The following is a 7,921-nucleotide window of genomic DNA, read 5'->3' as shown; positions in this document are numbered from 1 at the left end:
GGATAGTGGCAGCACAGCTCCTGGTCAGGCATGTGATCATGAGGGGGAACACCCAGGACACCTACAACCATTCTGTCCCCACACAGACATTCTGTTTTTCACTTTCAATACAGAATTCAACAAATTACATGAGCTATTCAACCCTTTATTATAAATAGGTTTTGTGTTAGATGGTTGTCCCCTACTGTAGACAAATGTGTTTTGAGCACATGTAAGGTAGGCTAAGCTAAGAAGGTTGGGTGTATTGCATGCATTTTTTACTTACAACATTTTCAACTTACAATGGGCTTATTGCGATGCAATCCCAGTGTAATTCGAGGGAGATGTGTAATTAGATTCTGAGATCTAAGTGTGCTCATTGCTGTTGGGAAGTTGCCTTTCCAAGGCTCTCTCAGTGGTTGGAGATAGAGAATATCTTATAAGTTAGACATGTGTGTAATGAATGTGTGCATTTGCATTTATAAATATTTCAATACCTATCTATGTATATGTATATACAATGAGTTCTACTTTACCATTTGTTTGATAATATGATTTTGTTCCAACACAACTGAAATATGAACACAGAATTTGAGCATAGCACAATTTCATGTTTGCTTAGGCATGATTTCCTCTGAGAGAAACAGATGAACACAGAAAACTACATCCAGTTGTGTCATACTTTGTCTTATGGAAGACACACACACACACACCCAACATCTACCATCTACTTCAACTCACTTTATATGCCATTCTCCATAACCATCTCATCTGGTGTTACAACTTACTTTCTGATTTCAAGTAACTCTTCTTTCCATCGCTTCAAAACGACTCTGAAGCTGCAATTCTTCTGACACCTACTTCGACAAGCAAATTTCTGATCATTTAAAAAAATTTTTTTTTAATTTTTGTATAAAAATATAATGTATTTTTATTCCCAGGGGTACAGGTCTACGAATCATCAGGTTTATCCACTTCACAGCACTTACCATAGCACATACCCTCCCCAATGTCCATAACCCCAACCTCCCTCCCCCTAGCAACCCTCACTTTGTTTTGTCAATTTAAGAATCTCTCATGGTTTGTTTCCCTCCTGATCCAATCTGTTTCATTTATTCTTTTCCTACCTCCCAAACTCCCCACATTGCATCTCCACTTCCTCATATTAGGGAATCATATGATACTTGTCTTTCTCAGATTGATTTATTTCACTAAGCATTATACCCTCCAGGTCCATCCACGTCCTTGCAAATGGCAAACATTTCATCTCTTTTGATGGCTACATAGTATTCTATTGTATATATATATACCACCTCTGCTTTATCCATTCATCTGTTGATGGACATCTAGGTTCTTTCCATAGTTTGGCTATTGTGGACATTGCTGCTATAAACATTTGGGTGCATGTGCCCCTTCGGATCACTATGTTTGTATCTTTAGGGTAAATACCCAGTAGTGCAATTGCTGGATCATAGGGTAGCTCTATTTTCAACATTTGGAGAAACCTCCATGCTATTTTCCAGAGTGGTTGCACCAGCTTGCATTCCCACCAACAGTGTAGGAGGGTTCTCCTTTCTCTGCATCCTCACCAGCATGTCATTTCCTGACTTGTTAATTTTAGCCATTCTGACTGGTGTGAGGTGGTTTCTCATTGTGGTTTTGATTTGTATTTCCCTGATGTCAATTGATGTGGAGCATTTTTTCATGTGTCTGTTGGCCATCTGGATGTCTTTGCAGAAATGTCTGTTCATGTCCTTTGCCCATTTCTTGATTGGATTATTTGTTCTTTGGGTGTTGAGTTTACTAAGCTCCTTATAGATTTTGGATACTAGCCCTTTATCTGATATGTCATTTGAAAATATCTTCTCCCATTCTGTCAATTGTCTTTTGATTTGGTTAACTATTTCCTTTGCTGTGCAAAAGCTTTTGAACTTGATGAAGTTCCAATAGTTCATTTTGCCCTTTGCCTCCCTTGCCTTTGGTGGTGTTCCTAGGAAGAAGTTACTGTAGCTGAGGTCAAAGAGAATGCTGCCTGTGTTCTCCTCAAGGATTTTGATGGATTCCTTTTTCACATTGAGGTCCTTTATCCATTTTGAGTCTATTTTTGTGTGTGGTGTAAGGAAATGGTCCAATTTCATTTTTCTGCATGTGGCTGTTTAATTTTCCGAATACCATTTGTTGAAGAGGCTGTCTTTTTTCCATTGGACATTCTTTCCTGCTTTGGTCGAAGATTAGTTGACCATAGAGTTGAGGGTCTATTTATGGGCTCTGCATTCTGTTCCACTGATCTATGTGTCTGTTTTTGTGCCAGTACCATACTGTCTTGATGATGACAGCTTTGTAATAGAGCTTGAAGTCTGGAATTGTGATGCCACCAACTTTGGTTTTCTTTCTCAATATTCCTTTGGCTATTTGAGGTCTTTTCTGGTTCCATATAAATTTTAGAATTATTTGTTCCATTTCTTTGAAAAAAAAAAAAAGATGGGATTTTGATAGGGATTGCATTAAATGTGTAGATTGCTTTAGGTAGCATAGACATTTTCACAATATTTGTTCTTCCAATCCATGAGCAAGGGAAATTTTTCCATTTCTTTGTGTATTCCTCAATTTCTTTCATGAGTACTTTATAGTTTTCTGAGTATAGATTCTTTGCTTCTTTGGTTAGGTTTATTCCTAGGGATCTTATGGTTTTGGGTGCAATTGTAAATGGGACTGACTCCTTAATTTCTCTTTCTTCTGTCTTGTTGTTGTTGTATGCAACTGATTTCTGTGCATTGATTTTATATCCTGATACTTTACTGAATTCCTGTACAAGTTCTAGCAGTTTTGGAGTGGAGCCTTTTGGGTTTTCCACATATAGTATCATATCATCTGCAAAGAGTGATAGTTTGACTTCTTCTTTGCTGATTTGGATGCCTTTAATTTCTTTTTGTTGTCTGATTGCTGAGGTTAGGACTTATAGTACTACATTGAATAACAGTGGTGATAATGGACATCCCTGCCATGTTCCTGACCTTAGCGGAAAAGCTCTGTTTTTCTGCATTGAGAATGATATTTGCAGTGGGTTTTTTATAAATGGCTTTGGTAATATTGAGGAATGTGCCTTCTATCCCTACACTTTGAAGAGTTTTAATCAGGAACGGATGCTGTCAAATGCTTTTTCAACATCTATTGAGAGTATCCTATGGTTCTTGTTCTTTCTTTTATTAATGTATTGTATCACATTGATTGATTTGCAGATGTTGAACCAAACTTGGAGCCCTAGAATAAATCCCACTTGGCCATGGTGAATAATCCTTTCAATGTACTGTTGGATCCTATTGGCAGGTACTTTGATGAGAATTTTCACATCTGTGTCCATTAAGGATATTGGTCTATTATTCCCTTTTTTGTTGGGGTCTTTATCTGGTTTTGCAATCAAGGTAATGCTCACTTCAGTAAATGAGTTTGGAAGTTTTCCTTCCATTTCTATTTTTTGGAACAGTTTCAGGAGAATAGGAATTAATTCTTCTTTAAAAATTTGGTAGAATTCCCCTGGGAAGCTACCTGGCCATGGGCTTTTGTTTGTTGGAGGATTTTTGATGACTGTTTTAATGATGACTGGTTATGGGTCTGTTCAGGTTTTCTATTTCTTCCTGGTTCAGTTGGGGTAGTTTCTATGTCTCTAGGAATTCATCCATTTCTTCCAGATTGTCAAATTTGTTGACGTTGAGTTGCTCATAGTATGTTTGTATTTCTTTGGTGTTGGTTGTGATCTTTCCTCTTTCATTCATGATTTTATTTATTTGGGTCCCTTCTCTTTTCTTTTTGATAAGTATGGCCAAGGGTTTTTCAATCTTATTAATTCTTTCAAAAAATGAGCTCCTAGTTTTGTTTATTTGTTCTATTGTTTTGTTGGTTTCTATTTCATTGATCTCTGCTCTGACCTTTATGATTTCTCTTCTCCTGCTGCATTTAGGCTTTCTTTGTTGTTCTTTCTCCAGCTCCTTTAGGTGTAGGGTTAAGTTGTGTATTTAAGACTTCTTGTTTCTTGAGAAAGGCTTGTATCATCATTTAATTTCCCTTCAGGACTGCCTTTGTTGTTTCCCATAGATTTTGAACCATTGTGTTTTCATTATAATTTGTTTCCATGAATTTTTTTCAATTCTTCTTTAATTTCCTGGTTGACCCATTCATTCTTTAGAAGGATTCTGTTTAGTCTCCATGTATTTGGGTTCTTTCCAAATTTCCTCTTGTGATTGAGTTCTAGCTTCAGAGCATTGTGGTCTGAAAATATGCAGGGAATGATCCCAATCTTTTGATACCAGTTGAGATTTATGACCCAGGAGGTGATCTATTCTGGAGAATGTTCCATGTGCACTAGAGAAGAATGTGTATTCAGTTGCTTTGGGATGGAATGTTCTGAATATATCTGTGATGTCCATCAGGTCCAGTGTGTCAGTTAAGGCCTTTATTTCCTTGTTGATCTTTCGCTTGGATGATCTGTCCATTTCAGTGAGGGGAGTGTTAAAGTCCCCTACTATTATTGTATTATTGTTGATGTGTTTCTTTGATTTTGTTATTAATTGGTTTATATAGTTGGCTGCTCCCATGTTACGGGCATAGATATTTAAAATTGTTAGATCTTCTTGTTGGACAGACCAAGTCCAACAAGTATGATACAGTGTCGTTCCTCATCTCTTTATATAGGCTTTGGCTTAAAATCTAATTAATCTGATATAAGGATTGTCACCTCAGCTTTCTTTTGATGTCCATTAGCATGGTAAATTGTTTTCCACCCCCTCACTTTAAATATGGAGGTATCTTTGAATCTAAAATGAGTTTTTTGTAGGAAGCATATTGATTTTTTTTTTTAATCAATTCTGTTACCCTGTGTCTTTTTTTTTTCCTTTTTTTTTTTAAAGATTTTATTTATTTATTTGACAGAGAGAAATCACAAGTAGATGGAGAGGCAGGCAGAGAGAGAGAGAGGGAAGCAGGCTCTCCGCTGAGCAGAGAGCCCGATGCGGGACTCGATCCCAGGACTCCGAGATCATGACCTGAGCCGAAGGCAGCGGCTTAACCCACTGAGCCACCCAGGCGCCCACCCTGTGTCTTTTGATTGGGGTATTTAGCCCATTTACATTCAGGGTAACTACTGAGAGATAGGAATTCAGTGCTACTGTATTGCCTGTAAGGTGATGTTACTGCATATTGTCTCTGTTCCTTTCTGGTCCACTTTTTTTAGGCTTTTTCTTTGCTTTAGGACCCCTTTCAATATTTCCTGTAGAGCTGGTTTGGTGTTTGCTAATTCTTATAGTTTGTGTTTGTCCTGGAAGCATTTTATCTTCTATTTTCAATGATAGCCTAGCTGGATATAGTATTCTTGGCCGCATGTTTTTCTCATTTAGTGCTCTGAATATATCATGCCAGTTCTTTCTGGCCTGCCAGGTCTCTGTGAATAAGTCTGCTGACAATCTAATATTTTTACCATTATATATTACAGACTTCTTGTCCTCAGCTGCTTTCAGGATTTTCTCTGTCGCTAAGACTTGTAAATTTTACTATTAGGTGATGGGGTGTGGCCCTATTCTTATTGATTTAAAGGGGGTTCTCTGCACCTCCTGGATTTTGATGCTTGTTCCCTTTGCCATATTAGGGAAATTCTCTACAATAATTCTCTCCAATATACCTTCTGCTCCCCCTTTCTTTCTTCTTCTTCTGGAATCCCAATTATTCTAATGTTGTTTCATCTTATGGTATCACTTATCTCTCAAATTCTCCCCTCATGGTCCAGTAGTAGTTTGTCTCTCTTTTGCTCAGCTTCTTTACTCTCTGTCATTTGGTCTTCTGTATCACCAATTCTTTCTTCTGCCTCATTAATCCTAGCAGTAAGAGCCTCCATTTTTTATTACACCTCATTAATAGCTTTTTTTAAAAATTTCAATTTGATTAGATTTTAGTTCTTTAATGTCTCCAGAGAGGGCTTTCATCTCTCTAGAGAGGTTTCTCTAATATCTTCCATGCCATTTTCAAGTCTGGCTAGAACCTTGGGAATCCTCATTCTGAACTCTAGATATAACATATTACAAATGTCTGTATTGATTAGGTCCCTAGCCTTTGGTACTGCCTCTTTTTCTTTTTTTTTTTTTGTGGTGAGTTTTTCTGCCTTGTCATTTTTTCCAGATAAGAATATATGAAGGAGCAAATAAAATGCTAAAAGGGTGACAAAGACCCCAAGAAAATGTGCTTTAACCAAATCAGAAGAGTCCCCAAATTGGGGGGGGGGGGTTAAGGGGATAAAAATAAGTTCAGAAAAAAAATTTTAAAAAGAAAACAAATAAAGAAAAAATATAAAAAATAATATATATATATATATATATATATGACTGGTGACTAAAACAGGGTCACCCACTTAATTTGGGGCATATTTTGGTCTCTTATAAGAAACTACCTCCCAATATTTTAAAGAATGAAAAGCGTTCATAAGGGTAAACACAATGAAGGGATGGAATATGCCTATGAAGATGAAAAAATAAATTTTTTTTAAATTTCTAAAAAAGGAGTTGATAAAGTAAGTTGGTTGGGAGAATAAAGAAAAAGAATGTGGAGAGAATTTGCTCGGGCTGGAGACTAGAGCAAGCCTGGAGCTAGATTTAGAGTATATTTTGATCTATTAAAAGTTGTACCCCAAATTTTTTAGGAGAAATAATCCTATGTGTATACAAAAAATAAAGTTAGGTACAATGAAGGATAAAATATGACTATAGTAATGAAGGTACAAAAAAGATTATTATTATTATTTTCTTTTTAGGAAAGGTATTGTTAAGATAAACTAGTTAAAAAACGTTAAAAGAGGAAAAGGTAAAAGTTAAAATAATTTAGCAGAAGAAAAAAAAATAAAATTAAAAAAAAAATTAATTAACACTGCAAGACTAAAGAACCATGGAGAGAAAGCCATGAATTCCATGCTTTTCTTTCTCCTCCTCTGGAATTCTGCTGTTTTCCTTGGTAAGTAAACTTGGTCTTGGCTGGATTTCTTGTTGACCTTTTGGAGGAGGGATCTGTTGTAGTGATTCTCAAGTGTCTTTGCCCCAGATGCAATTGCACTGCCCTTACCAGGGCCAGTCTAAGTAATCCTCTCGGGTTCACTTTTGAGAGCTTTTGTTCCCTGAATGCTTTCCATAGAGTTCCCAAGGACAGGAATGAAAATGGCGGCCTCCCAATCTCCGGCCCAGAGGAGTCGAGAGTTCGGGACCCCACTCCTCAGTGCACCCTCAGAGAAAAGCACTCAATCACTCCCGTCTCTTTCACCTCTGGCTGTGATCCAAGCTCACACAGCCTGTGACCGGTTCAAGGTAACCCTGAGTTGAGAGCTCACTCCTTGTTCTCTCTGTAGCCAGTTTCTCCACTCTAATACCTGCAAGCTCTGCAACACTCAGACACCCCCAATACTTTTGTGGCCCCACAAGACCTGGGGCAACTCTGATCACATATGGGCTTCAGCCCATTTTAGCCTCTGGAGCGATGTCCCTCAGTGGATCAGACTTTTAAAAGTCCTGATTTTGTCCTCCATTGTTCCACCATTTGCTGGAAGCCGGCCCCTCCTACTGTGGTCTATCTTCCCGTCACTTTGGATTCACTTCTCTGCTGATCCTAACTTTCAGAAAGTGGTCCATTTTCTGTTTCTAGAATTGTTGCTCTTCTCTTCAATCTAGTGTTGGATTTGTAGGTATTTGAAATGGTTTGATAAGCTATCTAGCTGACCTCCTGCTACCTGATATCATCTCAGCCTGCTACTTCTCCATCATCTTGACTCCTCCTACTTGTGGTCCTTTTCAATGTAAAGTGCATAGTATTTATGTATTTCTTACCCATATCACATGTTAACTGTGCTATCATTTTAACTATGTTCCCAAATTTGTTTTTAATGTGTCACTGATGAAGTATTTACTCCAACCTC

This window comes from Mustela nivalis (assembly GCF_964662115.1).
Source record: "Mustela nivalis genome assembly, chromosome: 5".
NCBI classification, from domain to species: domain Eukaryota; kingdom Metazoa; phylum Chordata; class Mammalia; order Carnivora; family Mustelidae; genus Mustela; species Mustela nivalis.
The sequence above is the reverse complement of the archived record's forward strand: the minus strand, read 5'-3'. Positions refer to the sequence as shown.